The sequence below is a fragment of the Hyla sarda genome, chromosome 2 (assembly GCF_029499605.1).
Source record: "Hyla sarda isolate aHylSar1 chromosome 2, aHylSar1.hap1, whole genome shotgun sequence".
Taxonomy (NCBI): Eukaryota; Metazoa; Chordata; class Amphibia; order Anura; family Hylidae; genus Hyla; species Hyla sarda.
Genome location: NC_079190.1, coordinates 266,320,567 through 266,338,676, shown reverse-complemented (window position 1 = coordinate 266,338,676; position 18,110 = coordinate 266,320,567). Strand labels below are relative to the sequence as shown.

Genomic DNA, 18,110 nt, shown 5'->3' with positions numbered 1-18,110 from the left:
GGGTTCCGTGGTCTGCACTTCATCCCCGCACAAGGGAGCTGCCTGTCATCGCCGCCTGCTGCTGCCGCCGATCGTCTCCCGCTGCCGCCACGGATGGTAAGTGACCTCTAGCGCCGGTCACCACCGGTTCTCCTGCTCTGCCTGGACTACAGTGGGTGGGCAGAGTGGGGGAACCGAACTTTAACCCACCCGCCCCGATCTGCTATTGGTCAATCGCTTCTGATCAACCATTAGCAGGGTTAGGAGGGGTGGCACCACTGCCACCTAAGTCCTATCCCTACAGGGGGACCGGGGGTGTCTTGGACACCCCTGATCCCCCTTATTTTCTGGGTCACCGGGTCACCGGAGACCCATATGACTCGCAATCACCACAAATCGCCGGTGTCACAGGACCCCCCTGGGCATTGGCACTGGATTCCTGCTGAATGATTTCAGCAGGCATCCCGTTCCGATCACCGCCCGGTAAGCTGTGGTTATTGTATATACGGAGGATGCAAGGGCGTATCCATACGCCCTCCATCCCCAACAGGTTAAGGATCAAGGGCGTACCTGTACGCCCGTCAGAATTTCGGTCCCCACCGCGCACAGGAGCGGGATGCCTACATAAATTATTCAGCAGGCATCTTGTGGAAATGCCTAGGTGTCCTGAGACTCAATTCAGATCGGCAAGTTTGCAGCGATTCTAGGCTGATCAGGTCTCTGGTACCCGATCGCCCAGAAAATAGGAATGATCCGAGCGGTCAGAGACAGCTCCGACCATCCTGAAGTATAGGAGCGACTTGGCAGGGGTGCCACCTCCTCCTATATCCTGCAAATAGTCGGTCAGGACTAACCAGAGAATCACAGTGCAGGTGCGCGGGAGGGGGGGGGAGGTGACAGTTAATTTCCCCTGCTCTGCCTGTCCCTGGAAGTCTGGACAGAGCAGGGGAAGATGGTGGCGACGGCTGCGGGGGCCAGCATGGCGGGGGGACCAGCGGCAGATACCTGATCACCGGCAGGGACATACACAGACAGCGGGGGACTGGTGCAAGCAAGTGGATGCAGCGGCGGTGGTGTCAGATGCAGCAGTGAAGATCGCCGTAAAGTGATCTTCACTGCTGCTTCTAGGTGTTTGAAATCAACAACTCCAAGCATTCCCAGACAGCATGGAGTATATGAGTACCCCATGTGTGGACGTAAAGTGCTCTGCGGGCGAACTACAATGCTCAGGAGAGAAGGAGCGCCATTGAGCTTTTGGAGAGAGAATGTGTCTGGAATTGAAGGACATGTGCGTTTACAAAGCCCCCATGGTGCCAGAACAGTGGAACCCCCCCCCCACATGTGACCCCATTTTGGAAACTACACCCCTCACATAATGTAATAAGGGGTGCAGTGAACATTTACACCCCACAGGTGTCTGACAGATTTTTTGAACAGTGGTCTGTAAAAATGAAAAATTTAATCTGTCAAACGCCAGTTTAATCTGTCAAAGATCTGTCAAACGCCAGTGGGGTGTAAATGCTGATGTCTTCCAAAAGTAAAAACATGTCAACTTTATGATGCAAACATAAAGTAGACATATTGTATATGTGAATCAATGTATAACTTATTTGGGATGTCCATTTTCCTTATAAGCAGAGAGTTTCAAAGTAAAAAAAATTCATAAAATTTTTCATAAAATTTTGGAATTTTTCACCAAGAAGTGATGCAAGTATCAACGAAAATTTACTGCTAACATAAAGTAGAATATGTCACGAAAAAAACAATCTTGGAATCAGACTGAAAAGTAAAAGCATCCCAGAGTTATTAATGCTTAAAGTGACAGTGTCTGGTCCTTAAGTAGAAAATGGGCTTGGTATTTAAGGGGTTAATTGTTGCTTGAAATAAATGTCACAAGAAAAAATTATTCTTTTTTTCTGGCAGAGATTATTGAGATGTGATTAAAATCATGATTATATAAGTATAATTGAGACTTGTTTATTGTTTCTCTACCCCTAAGTAGTAATTAAAAGTAAGCTTTGTTTAAATGTAATAAGTATGGTAATTACATTTAATGATATTAAAATGTCACGTCTTCCTGTTTTTTAAATTGTTCCGTTCGGGAATTCTGTTCAAAACATAGACCAAAACATATTCCCATGTGCATTCTATGCTACATGAAACAATCATTTGTACAGTATATGCATTAGCAAAAAGTTTAAAGAGAACTTGTCAATGGATTCACGAAAATGGAATGTGGGAGCAGTCTGTGGACCTAGAACCATTATTGCATACAAATTCCAAAATAAGGACATAACTGATATGAAATTGAATTAACTACAACAGCCATATCATAAAATGATAGCATTAAGATGTTTAAAGGGGCACTGTAACTTTAAAAACTTTTCACATGTTGTGGAGACAAGTCAAAAGTTTTGATCAGTCAGGATCTAAGTGTATAGACCCTAATTGATTGCGAGAACGAGCCAGGAAAGCGCTAAGCGAAATAAACATAATAAAAGTCTTGGTCATGGGACTGTCTCAGTCATCAGCACTTCTCTCCCTGCTTGTTCTAGAAATTGGTCAGGGTCTGACCACCGAGACCCTGACTGTTAAAAACTTTTCTATAGGACATGTGCAATCCAAAAAATAGCTGAAATTCCGATCTCAAGGTGCAGACAGAATTAATAAATTTAAACTATAACCTATAAAAGAATAGGATGTAGCTGGTTTCTCTATAATCACGTTTTTTTTTATTAATGATAAAAAATCATATAAAAAGCATATATCAAAAGCTGGAATCCAAGTAGGGCATTATCCACCTTATTCCTTTGACCAGTATTGCCACCTTTCTGCATTTACCTACCTTTGAGTCCATCCCTCGCAAGCGCTCCAGTCTCCCCAAACAGAACCACTGTCGTGTATGTTTGAGCTCTTCAAGCTCTAACTGCCGCACAAGGATGCCTGGATCATCAGTGCCAGCACTATCTCAGCTGCCCCACTTCTGTCACCTCGAGCTGGATGCCGATCCGGGCCAGCGAGCAGCAGAGAAACCTGTCACTTCCATGCTGCACTTACAACCAGCGCAACCAAGCGATATCCATTGCTAGCAACGATCCCCAATATCGCTGATTCTCACCAACAATCAAAAACTGTTACTAGTGAGATATTCATTGTGCAACCTTATTAGTCACACTGGCCCGTATTTACAAAGAGTGTTGTGTAGGTTTCTTTGTGGGTTTTAATTCCCTACAATTTATTTTCCCCGGTATTTACTACATTTTCCCTACATTTTCCACTTTCCCTACATTTTGCTATTTTTACACATCCTCTGATCTGTAGGGTTTACCTCAGCTCAAATCCACCACATTTTACGTGGAAACCATAGTAAATATGTTGTTTTTTTGTGAAAATGTCGGGAACACAGACAATTTTTGGAGACCACACCAACTTTTCCCAGCGACCACGCCCCTTTTTCGTGTTTTCTTAGCAAAATGGATAGTTAGTTGTGTTTTTTTCCAATTCTGGTGCAAATTCTGGCGCAAAATCTGGCATGGACAGATTTTCTAGCGCAATGTGACAGAATATGGCGCAACCTGACAAAATGTCGGGTTTGTAATAGTAAATGAGGGTCACTGCCTGCATTTCTTATGCAATTTTAATTGAGACTAACTGACTCTTAGTCCAGCAAGGTGGCATTTCACACTGTTCAATTATTTCTATTACCTTATAGGTTCCAATTTATCATTCTATTGCTTATATATATAGATAGATAGATAGTTAAATAGATAAAGTCCAAATATGAACAGCACATCAAGAAAGATAAGTAGTTTTGGACGGGGTGTAAGCATACTTGGAGCCTCGGTAGCCGGTTCCTTAATCCATAAAGTACAAATAGATGCAGCACACCACAGCTTGAAAATCACGGTGCAAAATTTATTCCATAGAGTATTCCAATAGACAACGTTTCACCAGCCTCACGCTGGCTTTTTTAAGTACAAATGTGTGATAAGTGCTGGGCTTTATACACCGCCCACAGGAAATAGAATGACATCATCAACAGTGAATTTACATATATAAACAAATCAATCAAAGTACAAAATACATGAATAAAGTACATATTATCATAAAATAGCATATGTACATAATTATATATACATTATCAGTGCTTTCAAGTATCCGATTCGTAATATGTGGTATATACATCCCACCTCAGTGAAAAGAGCAAGTGCTTGTGTTATTCATCTCCAGGGGTTTCCAGTCACGATTCCTTTCCAATACATCCTGCCGTCTCCAGCGTGGGAGGCCGTGGGCGGCCTTGTAAACATAATGCGTCTGTTTCCGGTGACATATGCCTCACTTCCGTTTTGCATAGCATCCATAGTTACACTCTCCAGCTACTGATGAAAAGAGCTTGCGCATGCTCAGAGCGTCCACGTTCGCCATCTTAGTATGGGGCAAAGTAAGGTAAAGTAATTCATAATGTTTTCTTATGGTTTCAATTGCATTCACTGGCGAATATATCGGGACATGTGTCGTATATTTGTACATAAGCACGGGGGCATTGTTGACATAATTCCAAGCAACCATTCATGTATACAAGGGCGAGAGTACAGCAATCTCCCAAATTATGGGACCAATGTGCCGTGTCCAGGATAACGTCCGTAGCAACGGACGTCATCCAAGTAGTGACCCCTGGATCACCCCAGACGGAAACTGTTCGGGTGTTGGTCCAGATAGTCAATCCAATCCAATTGTCCCTGCTGTATGGGAGAAGTACTCTATTTTGCCCACATGCAAGAAAACACACACCGGATCTGTCACCTTAAATGTCCCCGGCTTGATACTAGTGAAGTGCAGGAAAGCAACTTGTATGGCCGCAAAGGTAAACCGAATTAATCCTTGGAAAGTCATATCGTGACTGGTCGACCAAATGGAGATAGTCTACATAAAAACAAAACATAAAATTGTTACATATCACATCAAATAACACATACAAGATATATAGAAAGTCGATGTATAGGGGAATCACATCTCATTTATTAATCATTTTGGGCAGGACCACAAATTCCACATTTAAACCCCTCGGTTTTAGGCTTCCCAATTCAAATATCCACTTCAGTTCACGTTTCTGTAATAGAGTAATTCTATCGCCCCCCCCCCCTGTTTGGTAATGGAATGTGGTCCACCACCATCCATTTCAAATCTGATTCACTATGTCCTGCTTCCACGAAGTGACTTGCCACCGGGAGGTCCATACGCTTTTTTCTAATTGAATAGCGATGTTGATTCAATCTAGTTTTAAAATCATTTTTTGTTTCCCCGACATAAATTAAATTACAGGGACACCATAGAATGTATATTACAAAGCTGCTCTCACAAGTTAAATAGAATTTTATGGGATAAATCTTTCTCGAGATAGGATGTAAAAAATTCCTGCCTTTCTGCATGTATTTATAGTTGACGCAACGTCTTAATGGATAGCAGCCTTTGGCCTCAACTGTAAGATATTTTTTTCTTGAGCCACTATAGTTGGATGAATGTGATTTTACTAGGTGGTCTCTTAAATTCTGGGCCCTCCTGTATGACATCAAGGGAGGTGCACTGAATTCCACAATATGTGTGTTACGCCGAGCGCTCCGGGTCCCCGCTCCTCCCCGGAGCGCTCGCTTCACTCTCTCCGCTGCAGCGCTCCGGTCACGTCCTCTGACCCGGGGCGCTGCGATCCCGCTGCCAGCCGGGATGCGATTCGCGATGTGGGTAGCGCCCGCTCGCGATGCGCACCCCGGCTCCCCTACCTGACTCGCTCCCCGTCTGTTCTGTCCCGGCGCGCGCGGCCCCGCTCCCTAGGGCGCGCGCGCGCCGGGTCTCTACGATTTAAAGGGCCACTGCGCCGCTGATTGGCGCAGTGGTTCCAATTAGGGTAATCACCTGTGCACTTCCCTATATTACCTCACTTCCCTTGCACTCCCTTGCCGGATCTTGTTGCCTTAGTGCCAGTGAAAGCGTTCCTTGTGTGTTCCTTGCCTGTGTTTCCAGACCTTCTGCCGTTGCCCCTGACTACGATCCTTGCTGCCTGCCCCGACCTTCTGCTACGTCCGACCTTGCTTTTGCCTACTCCCTTGTACCGCGCCTATCTTCAGCAGCCAGAGAGGTGAGCCGTTGCTAGTGGATACGACCTGGTCACTACCGCCGCAGCAAGACCATCCCGCTTTGCGGCGGGCTCTGGTGAAAACCAGTAGTGGCTTAGAACCGGTCCACTAGCACGGTCCACGCCAATCCCTCTCTGGCACAGAGGATCCACTACCTGCCAGCCGGCATCGTGACAGTAGATCCGGCCATGGATCCCGCTGAAGTTCCTCTGCCAGTTGTCGCTGACCTCACCACGGTGGTCGCCCAGCAGTCACAACAGATAGCGCAACAAGGCCAACAGCTGTCTCAACTGACCGTTATGCTACAACAGTTACTACCACAGCTTCAGCAGTCATCTCCGCCGCCAGCTCCTGCACCTCCTCCGCAGCGAGTGGCCGCTCCTGGGCTACGCCTATCCTTGCCGGATAAATTTGATGGGGACTCTAAGTTTTGCCGTGGCTTTCTTTCCCAATGTTCCCTGCATCTGGAGATGATGTCGGACCTGTTTCCCACTGAAAGGTCTAAGGTGGCTTTCGTAGTCAGCCTTCTGTCCGGAAAAGCCCTGTCATGGGCCACACCGCTCTGGGACCGCAATGACCCCGTCACTGCCTCTGTACACTCCTTCTTCTCGGAAATCCGAAGTGTCTTTGAGGAACCTGCCCGAGCCTCTTCTGCTGAGACTGCCCTCTTGAACCTGGTCCAGGGTAATTCTTCCGTTGGCGAGTATGCCGTACAATTCCGTACTCTTGCTTCAGAATTGTCCTGGAATAATGAGGCCCTCTGCGCGACCTTCAAAAAAGGCCTATCCAGCAACATTAAAGATGTTCTGGCCGCACGAGAAATTCCTGCTAATCTACATGAACTTATTCACCTAGCCACTCGCATTGACATGCGTTTTTCCGAAAGGCGTCAGGAACTCCGCCAAGATATGGACTCTGTTCGCACGAGGCGTTTCTCCTCCTCGGCTCCTCTCTCCTCTGGTCCCCTGCAATCTGTTCTTGTGCCTTCCGCCGTGGAGGCTATGCAGGTCGACCGGTCTCGCCTGACACCTCAAGAGAGGACACGACGCCGTATGGAGAACCTCTGCCTGTACTGTGCTAGTACCGAACACTTCCTGAGGGATTGTCCTATCCGTCCTCCCCGCCTGGAAAGACGTACGCTGACTCCGCACAAAGGTGAGACAGTCCTTGATGTCTACTCTGCTTCTCCACGTCTTACAGTGCCTGTGCGGATGTCTGCCTCTGCCTTCTCCTTCCCTGCTGTGGCCTTCTTGGACTCTGGATCTGCAGGAAATTTTATTTTGGCCTCTCTCGTCAACAGGTTCAACATCCCGGTGACCAGTCTCGCCAGACCCCTCTACATCAATTGTGTAAATAATGAAAGATTGGACTGTACCATACGTTTCCGCACGGAGCCCCTTCTTATGAGCATCGGATCTCATCATGAGAGGATTGAACTTTTGGTCCTCTCCAATTGCACCTCAGAAATTCTCCTTGGACTTCCCTGGCTTCAACTTCATTCCCCAACCCTGGATTGGTCCACTGGGGAGATCAAGAGTTGGGGGTCCTCTTGTTCCAAGAACTGTCTAAAACCGGTTCCCAGTAACCCTTGCCGTAACCCTGTGGTTCCTCCAGTAACCGGTCTCCCTAAGGCCTATATGGACTTCGCGGATGTTTTCTGCAAAAAACAAGCTGAGACTCTACCTCCTCACAGGCCTTATGATTGCCCTATCGACCTCCTCCCGGGCACTACTCCACCCCGGGGCAGAATTTATCCTCTCTCTGCCCCAGAGACTCTTGCCATGTCCGAATACGTCCAGGAGAATCTAAAAAAGGGCTTTATCCGTAAATCCTCCTCTCCTGCCGGAGCCGGATTTTTCTTTGTGTCCAAAAAAGATGGCTCCCTACGTCCTTGCATTGACTACCGCGGTCTTAATAAAATCACGGTTAAGAACCGCTACCCCTTACCCCTCATCTCTGAACTCTTTGATCGCCTCCAAGGTGCCCACATCTTCACTAAATTGGACTTAAGAGGCGCCTATAACCTCATCCGCATCAGAGAGGGGGACGAGTGGAAAACGGCATTTAACACCAGAGATGGACACTTTGAGTATCTGGTCATGCCCTTTGGACTGTGCAATGCCCCTGCCGTCTTCCAAGACTTTGTCAATGAAATTTTTCGTGATCTGTTATACTCCTGTGTTGTTGTATATCTGGACGATATCCTAATTTTTTCTGCCAATCTAGAAGAACACCGCCAGCATGTCCGTATGGTTCTTCAGAGACTTCGTGACAACCAACTCTATGCCAAAATTGAGAAATGTCTGTTTGAATGCCAATCTCTTCCTTTTCTAGGATATTTGGTCTCTGGCCAGGGACTACAGATGGATCCAGACAAACTCTCTGCCGTCTTAGATTGGCCACGCCCCTCCGGACTCCGTGCTATCCAACGCTTTTTGGGGTTCGCCAATTATTACAGGCAATTTATTCCACATTTTTCTACCATTGTGGCTCCTATCGTGGCTTTAACCAAAAAAAATGCTGATCCCAAGTCCTGGCCTCCTCAAGCAGAAGACGCCTTTAAACGACTCAAGTCTGCCTTTTCTTCGGCTCCCGTGCTCTCCAGACCTGACCCTTCCAAACCCTTCCTATTGGAGGTTGATGCCTCCTCAGTGGGAGCTGGAGCTGTTCTTCTACAAAAAAATTCTTCCGGGCATGCTGTCACTTGTGGTTTTTTCTCTAGGACCTTCTCTCCAGCGGAGAGGAACTACTCCATCGGGGATCGAGAGCTTCTAGCCATTAAATTAGCACTTGAGGAATGGAGGCATCTGCTGGAGGGATCAAGATTTCCTGTTATTATCTACACCGACCACAAGAACCTCTCCTACCTCCAGTCTGCCCAACGGCTGAATCCTCGCCAGGCCCGGTGGTCTCTGTTCTTTGCCCGATTTAATTTTGAGATTCACTTTCGTCCTGCCGATAAGAACATTAGGGCCGATGCTCTCTCTCGTTCCTCGGATGCCTCAGAAGTTGATCTCCCTCCGCAACACATCATTCCACCTGACTGCCTGATCTCCACTTCTCCTGCCTCCATCAGGCAGACTCCTCCAGGAAAGACCTTTGTTTCTCCACGCCAACGCCTCGGAATCCTCAAATGGGGTCACTCCTCCCATCTCGCAGGTCATGCGGGCATCAAGAAATCTGTGCAACTCATCTCCCGCTTCTATTGGTGGCCGACTCTGGAGACGGATGTTGGGGACTTTGTGCGAGCCTGCACTATCTGTGCCCGGGATAAGACTCCTCGCCAGAAGCCCGCTGGTTTTCTTCATCCTCTGCCTGTCCCCGAACAGCCTTGGTCTCTGATTGGTATGGATTTTATTACTGATTTACCCCCTTCCCGTGGCAACACTGTTATTTGGGTGGTCGTTGATCGATTCTCCAAAATGGCACATTTCATCCCTCTTCCTGGTCTTCCTTCTGCGCCTCAGTTGGCTAAACAATTTTTTGTACACATTTTTCGTCTTCACGGGTTGCCTACGCAGATTGTCTCGGATAGAGGTGTCCAATTCGTGTCTAAATTCTGGAGGGCTCTCTGTAAACAACTCAAGATTAAATTAAATTTTTCCTCTGCATATCATCCCCAGTCCAATGGACAAGTAGAAAGAATTAACCAGATCTTGGGTGATTATTTGCGACATTTTGTTTCCTCCCGCCAGGATGACTGGGCAGATCTCCTTCCATGGGCCGAATTCTCGTATAACTTCAGGGTCTCTGAATCTTCCTCCAAATCCCCATTTTTCGTGGTGTACGGCCGTCACCCTCTTCCCCCCCTCCCTACCCCCTTGCCCTCTGGTCTGCCCGCTGTGGATGAAATTTCTCGTGACCTTTCCATTATATGGAGAGAGACCCAAAATTCTCTCTTACAGGCTTCTTCACGCATGAAGAGGTTCGCGGATAAGAAAAGAAGAGCTCCCCCCGTTTTTTCCCCTGGAGACAAGGTATGGCTCTCCGCTAAATATGTCCGCTTCCGTGTCCCTAGCTACAAGTTGGGACCACGCTATCTTGGTCCTTTCAAAATTTTGTGTCAAATTAATCCTGTCTCTTATAAACTTCTTCTTCCTCCTTCTCTTCGTATCCCTAATGCCTTTCACGTCTCTCTTCTCAAACCACTCATCCTCAACCGTTTTTCTCCCAAATCTGTTCCTCCCACTCCTGTTTCCGGCTCCTCGGACGTCTTCTCGGTCAAGGAAATTTTGGCTGCCAAAAAGGTCAGAGGGAAAAATTTTTTTTTAGTAGACTGGGAGGGTTGTGGTCCTGAAGAGAGATCCTGGGAACCTGAGGACAACATCCTTGACAAAAGTCTGCTCCTCAGGTTCTCAGGCTCCAAGAAGAGGGGGAGACCCAAGGGGGGGGGTACTGTTACGCCGAGCGCTCCGGGTCCCCGCTCCTCCCCGGAGCGCTCGCTTCACTCTCTCCGCTGCAGCGCTCCGGTCACGTCCTCTGACCCGGGGCGCTGCGATCCCGCTGCCAGCCGGGATGCGATTCGCGATGCGGGTAGCGCCCGCTCGCGATGCGCACCCCGGCTCCCCTACCTGACTCGCTCCCCGTCTGTTCTGTCCCGGCGCGCGCGGCCCCGCTCCCTAGGGCGCGCGCGCGCCGGGTCTCTACGATTTAAAGGGCCACTGCGCCGCTGATTGGCGCAGTGGTTCCAATTAGGGTAATCACCTGTGCACTTCCCTATATTACCTCACTTCCCTTGCACTCCCTTGCCGGATCTTGTTGCCTTAGTGCCAGTGAAAGCGTTCCTTGTGTGTTCCTTGCCTGTGTTTCCAGACCTTCTGCCGTTGCCCCTGACTACGATCCTTGCTGCCTGCCCCGACCTTCTGCTACGTCCGACCTTGCTTCTGCCTACTCCCTTGTACCGCGCCTATCTTCAGCAGCCAGAGAGGTGAGCCGTTGCTAGTGGATACGACCTGGTCACTACCGCCGCAGCAAGACCATCCCGCTTTGCGGCAGGCTCTGGTGAAAACCAGTAGTGGCTTAGAACCGGTCCACTAGCACGGTCCACGCCAATCCCTCTCTGGCACAGAGGATCCACTACCTGCCAGCCGGCATCGTGACAATGTGGATAGGTGTTCTTAATAATATGCCAGTGTTTTCTTACTGCCCTCGAGATCAGTTCTGATGATTCATTATATGTAGTAATGAAAGGTATCCTACTGTTGTTTTTAAATCGGTCCTTAGTATCGCCTTTCTGTTGTACTTTTTGTAATTGATGTATGATAACCTTAGGTGGATAGCCCCTGTGTAGAAATTGTCTAACCATTTTTGTTGTAGCCTCATTGTATTTCTCTTCCGTATCCTTAATGCGGTTCACACGCAAGAATTGGCTATAAGGTAACGAAGTCACCATCGGTCTTGGGTGGCAAGACTCAAACCTAAGTAATGTATTGCAATCAGTTGGTTTATTATAGATATTGGTAGACAGTCTATTGTTCTCTATGGTGACAAGTGTATCCAGAAAGTGAATAGATTTATCAGAGTATTTTAATGTGAATTGTAAATCCCGGTCTATACTATTCAGATATGTTTGGAACTTCATCAGCTCTTGAGTGCTACCACACCAAAGTAAAAAGATATCATCTATATATCTCCACCACCCCAGGATAAACCTGGAGTGGTGGGATATATAGACATTGTCCTCCTCAAACTGGGCCATAACTATGTTCGCATACGTGGGCGCCATATTACTGCCCATGGCGGTCCCACGTAATTGAACATAGTATTGATCATCAAATGTAAAATAATTGTTGTTTAGCACAAATGTTAATAACTCAACAATAAATGTAATTTTGTCTGTGGCAAAACCCAACCTAATCAGGCCCTCCTCCACTGCTCTGATTCCTCTGTTATGTTGAATAGAGGTATATAATGATACTATATCAAAACTAGCCACTATTGCATTGTGGGGGACAGTTAAGGTAGATATCTTGGATTAAAAATTGTCTGTGTCCTGTAGGTACGATTTCGTGTGAATAGCCAATGGCCTAAGGATCTTATCTAGGAAAATTGAGATGTTGTTTGATAATGACCCCCTGCCCGATACAATAGGTCGGCCCAGAGGATCCTCCAGGCTTTTATGTATCTTGGGCAGGAGGTACAATACAGGTGTCACCAGGTGTTTGGGGACTAAAATATTCCAGTTTCTTATCAATAACACATTCATGTAGCGCTTTTTTGACAATTTTTTTCCACATTTCTAGTCATATCCCATTTGGGATCCTTCTGTAATACCTTATACACCACAGAGTCATCAAGCTGTCTCCGTGCCTCTTTTAAGTACATGCTCTTGTCCATGACCACAACCCCACCACCCTTATCAGCTGGTTTGATGATGAGGTTGTGGTCATGGACAAGTTCCTGCACAGCAATGATCTCTTCATGTCTAAGGTTAGGGTGTTTAAGTTTTGTTTGTCTCGATCTGATTAGACCGATTTCCCTCTTGATGCAATCAGAAAAAACAGAAATTGCACTAGATTCCACAGGGGGCTGAAATTCACTAGGCATAGATAACTCAAACTTATTAAATTCCAATATGCTCTGACCTATTGGAGCAATATCTTGATCATCCACAACTGGAGAGTCCTGGACGGAAAAACTATTGCGTCCAGCAGTCTCCTTGTTAGCGAACCATACTTTTAATTTGAGTTTACGAATAAAATTAATGACATCTAATTCAACCTGGAACCAGTCATTACGTACATTTGGGCAGAAGCCCAAGCCCTTAGATAACAATGACATTTGACTATCTGATAGAATAGTAGAAGATATATTTACCACAGTTCTGTTCTCTGTACTGTCTATTTCTTCTTCTGTAATTGGGTCTTTTGTATTGCAGGTTTGGGATTCCTCTCGGCTCTTGTTCTTGCGGATTCTAAAGTGTTTCCGACCTCCCCTTCTTTGCCGTCCCCTGCGGATGGCGGACTTGATAAAAAAGGGACCGCAGTGCTTTCTTTGTTGTTCCCAGATGCTTGGTGGTCTTGATTAGCTTCCACTAAAGATGTTTTGGCCGTATCTTTTCTAAATTGTCTTCTCGATAATTATGTAAGATTATCCCATGTGTAGACTTTTCCATTTTGGTAGTCCTGGCAGTCTCTAAACCACTTATGTCGTTTGGTTTCCTCAATTTGGCTTCTTTGTTTGATCAAGAACAGCTCTTGTTTCTCCATAAGTTTGGTGTACTCTTCCTCTGTAAATGATGTCTTTAGGGAGCATTCCAATTCGCTAACCTTAGATTGAACACTTGCAAAGTCCCTTTGTAAAAATTCAATATTTAATAGCATTATATCCATCGCATATTTATTGGAAATGGCTTCATAGCGTATCCTATAATCTATTTCACTGGTGAAGGAATTCGCCCTCGGTTGACTGCGCATCCCACGTGGAATTCTATGCATACGGAAATACTCGCTCATGGTCGATAAATGTAATTGTATGGCTAGAAGTTTTTTGGTTTCTGTTTCATACATGCAACGTAAATCAATATTAGATGGGTTATGTAAAAAGGTTGCATCACATGTGGTTTTCCCCATAATACGATCGGCATCCTCTCTTGTATATGAAAATACATCATGTGGAGATACACTTGGAGCATTGTCAAAGTTCACTTGTGCAGTAGAAGTATCCATTGTAAAAAAGAGTGCTCGCTCGCTCACCTTCAAACAAAGTCCAAATATGAACAGCACATCAAGAAAGATAAGTAGTTTTGTACGGGGTGCAAGCATACTTGGAGCCTCGGTCGCCGGTTCCTTAATCCATAAAGTACAAATAGATGCAGCACACCACAGCTTGAAAATCACGGTGCAAAATTTATTCCATAGAGTATTCCAATAGACAACGTTTCACCAGCCTCACGCTGGCTTTTTCAAGTACAAATGTGTGATAAGTGCTGGGCTTTATACACCGCCCACAGGAAATAGAATGACATCATCAACAGTGAATTTACATATATAAACAAATCAATCAAAGTACAAAATACATGAATAAAGTGCATATTATCATAAAATAGCATATGTACATAATTATATATACATTATCAGTGCTTTCAAGTATCCGATTCATAATATGTGGTATATACATCCCACCTCCGTGAAAAGTGCAAGTGCTTGTGTTATTCATCTCCAGGGGTTTCCGGTCACGATTCCTTTCCAATACATCCTGCGGTCTCCAGCGTGGGACGCCGTGGGCGGCCTTGTAAACATAATGTGTCTGTTTCCGGTGACATATGCGAATTTTATTCGTAAACTCAAATTAAAAGTATAGTTCGCTAACAAGGAGACTGCTGGACGCAATAGTTTTTCCGTCCAGGACTCTCCAGTTGTGGATGATCAAGATATTGCTCCAATAGGTCAGAGCATATTGGAATTTAATAAGTTTGAGTTATCTATGCCTTCTGAATTTCAGCCCCCTGTGGAATCTAGTGCAATTTCTGTTTTTTCTGATTGCATCAAGAGGGAAATTGGTCTAATCAGATCAAGACAAACAAAACTTAAACACCCTAACCTTAGACATGAAGAGATCATTGCTTTGCAGGAACTTGTTCATGACCACAACATCATCATCAAACCAGCTGATAAGGGTGGTGGGGTTGTGGTCATGGACAAGAGCATGTACTTAAAAGAGGCACGGAGACAGCTTGATGACTCTGTGGTGTATAAGGTATTACAGAAGGATCCCAAATGGGATATGACTAGAAATGTGGAAAAAATTGTCAAAAAAGCGCTACATGAATGTGTTATTGATAAGAAACTGGGATTTGTTAATCCCCAAACACCCGGTAACACCTATATTGTACCTCCTGCCCAAGATACATAAAAGCCTGGAGGATCCTCCGGGCTGACCTATTGTATCGGGCAGGGGGTCATTATCAAACAACATCTCAATTTTCCTAGATAAGATCCTTAGGCCATTGGCTATTCACACGAAATCGTACCTACAGGACACAGACGATTTTTTTATCCAAGATATCCACCTTAACTGTCCCCCACAATGCAATAGTGGCTAGTTTTGATATAGTATCATTATATACCTCTATTCAACATAACAGAGGAATCAGAGCAGTGAAGGAGGGCCTGATTAGGTTGGGTTTTGCCACAGACAAAATTACATTTATTGTTGAGTTATTAACATTTGTGCTAAACAACAATTATTTTACATTTGATGATCAATACTATGTTCAATTACGTGGGACCGCCATGGGTAGCAACATGGCGCCCACGTATGCGAACATAGTTATGGCCCAGTTTGAGGAGGACAATGTCTATATATCCCACCACTCCAGGTTTATCCTGGGGTGGTGGAGATATATAGATGATATCTTTTTACTTTGGTGTGGTAGCACTCAAGAGCTGATGAAGTTCCAAACATATCTGAATAGTATAGACCGGGATTTACAATTCACATTAACATACTCTGATAAATCTATTCACTTTCTGGATACACTTGTCACCATAGAGAACAATAGACTGTCTACCAATATCTATAATAAACCAACTGATTGCAATACATTACTTAGGTTTGAGTCTTGCCACCCAAGACCGATGGTGACTTCGTTACCTTATAGCCAATTCTTGCGTGCGAACCGCATTACGGATACGGAAGAGAAATACAATGAGGCTACAACAAAAATGGTTAGACAATTTCTACACAGGGGCTATCCACCTAAGGTTATCATACATCAATTACAAAAAGTACAACAGAAAGGCGATACTAAGGACCGATTTAAAAACAACAGTAGGATACCTTTCATTACTACATATAATGAATCATCAGAACTGATCTCGAGGGCAGTAAGAAAACACTGGCATATTATTAAGAACACCTATCCACATATTGCGGAATTCAGTGCACCTCCCTTGATGTCATACAGGAGGGCCCGGAATTTAAGAGACCACCTAGTAAAATCAGATTCATCCAACTATAGTGGCTCAAGACAAAAATATCTTACAGTTGAGGCCAAAGGCTGCTATCCATGCAGACGTTGCGTCAACTATAAATACATGCAGAAAGGCAGGAATTTTTTACATCCTATCTCGAGAAAGATTTATCCCATAAAATTCTATTTAACTTGTGAGAGCAGCTTTGTAATATACATTCTATGGTGTCCCTGTAATTTAATTTATGTCGGGGAAACAAAAAATGATTTTAAAACTAGATTGAATCAACATCGCTATTCAATTAGAAAAAAGCGTATGGACCTCCCGGTGGCAAGTCACTTCGTGGAAGCAGGACATAGTGAATCAGATTTGAAATACATGGTGGTGGACCACATTCCATTACCAAACAGGGGGGGGGGGGGGGGGGGGGCGATAGAATTACTCTATTACAGAAACGTGAACTGAAGTGGATATTTGAATTGGGAAGCCTAAAACCGAGGGGTTTAAATGTGGAATTTGTGGTCCTGCCCAAAATGATTAATAAATGAGATGTGATTCCCCTATACATCCACTTTCTTTATATCTTGTATGTGTTATTTGATGTGATATGTAACAATTTTATGTTTTGTTTTCATGTAGACTATCTCCATTTGGTGGACCGGTCACGATATGACTTTCCAAGGATTAATTCGGTTTACCTTTGCGGCCATACAAGTTGCTTTTCTGCACTCTACTAGTATCAAGCCAGGGGCATTTAAGGTGACAGATCCGGTTTGTGTTTTCTTGCATGTGGGCAAAATAAAGTACTTCTCCCATACAGCAGGGACAAGTGTCGGATTGACTATCTGGACCGACACCCGAACAGTTTCCGTCTGGGGTGATCCAGGGGTCACTACTTGGATGACGTCCGTTGCTACGGACGTTATCCTGGACACGGCACATTGGTCCCATAATTTGGGAGATTGCTGTACTCTCGCCCTTGTATACATGAATGGTTGCTTGGGATTATGTCAACAATGCCCCCGTGCTTATGTACAAATATACGATACATGTCCCGATATATTCGCCAGTGAATGCAATTGAAACCATAAGAAAACATTATGAATTACTTTACCTTACTTTGCCCCACACTAAGATGGCGAAAGGGAAGTCTGTGGACACTCTGAGAATGCGCAAGCACTTTTCATCAGTAGCTGGAGAGTGTAACTATGGACGCTATGCAAAACGGAAGTGACGCATATGTCACCGGAAACAGACGCATTATGTTTACAAGGCCGCCCACGGCGTCCCACGCTGGAGACAGCAGGATGTATTGGAAAGGAATCGTGACCGGAAACCCCTGGAGATGAAAAACACAAGCACTTGCACTTTTCACTGAGGTGGGATGTATATACCACATATTACGAATCGGATACTTGAAAGCACTGATAATGTATATATTATTATGTACATATGCTATTTTATGATAATATGCACTTTATTCATGTATTTTGTACTTTGATTGATTTGTTTATATATGTAAATTCACTGTTGATGATGTCATTCTATTTCCTGTGGGCGGTGTATAAAGCCCAGCACTTATCACACATTTGTACTTGAAAAAGCCAGCGTGAGGCTGGTGAAACGTTGTCTATTGGAATACTCTATGGAATACATTTTGCACCGTGATTTTCAAGCTGTGGTGTGCTGCATCTATTTGTACTTTATAGATAAATAGATAGATAGATATAGATATATAATTTGAATCTGTAGCAAGGGCCCTGCTCGGATTCCAGCTTTTGATATATGCTTTTTATATGATTTTTATCATTAATAAAAAACATGTGATTATTAGTGTTGAGCACGAATATTCGTAATGCTAATTTTTATCGCGAATATTGGCACTTCACGATTTTGCGAATACTTAGAATATAGTGCTATACATTCGTAATGAGGAATATTCAGTTTTTTTATTTTTGGTATTTTTCACATGGAAAAAAAAGTGAATGAACATAGCGAATATGATAAATTTGCGAACATAGGACGAATAATCGTTAATATATTCACAAAATATCACAAATTCGAATATGGCCCCTGCTGCTCATCA

At 44.8% G+C, this 18,110-nt stretch overlaps 1 long non-coding RNA gene across 1 annotated transcript; it reads right to left on the bottom strand.

Annotated features, from left to right (window-relative positions):
* Positions 1–4,001: 4,001 nt before the first annotated feature.
* On the bottom strand, positions 4,002–13,351 carry LOC130356082 (uncharacterized). The gene is made up of 3 exons (XR_008888771.1): positions 12,927–13,351; positions 4,783–4,902; positions 4,002–4,404 (listed from the first exon to the last, which is right to left on the bottom strand). It is a non-coding gene; the product is annotated as an uncharacterized LOC130356082 (long non-coding RNA).
* Between the last annotated feature and the right edge of the window lie 4,759 nt (positions 13,352–18,110).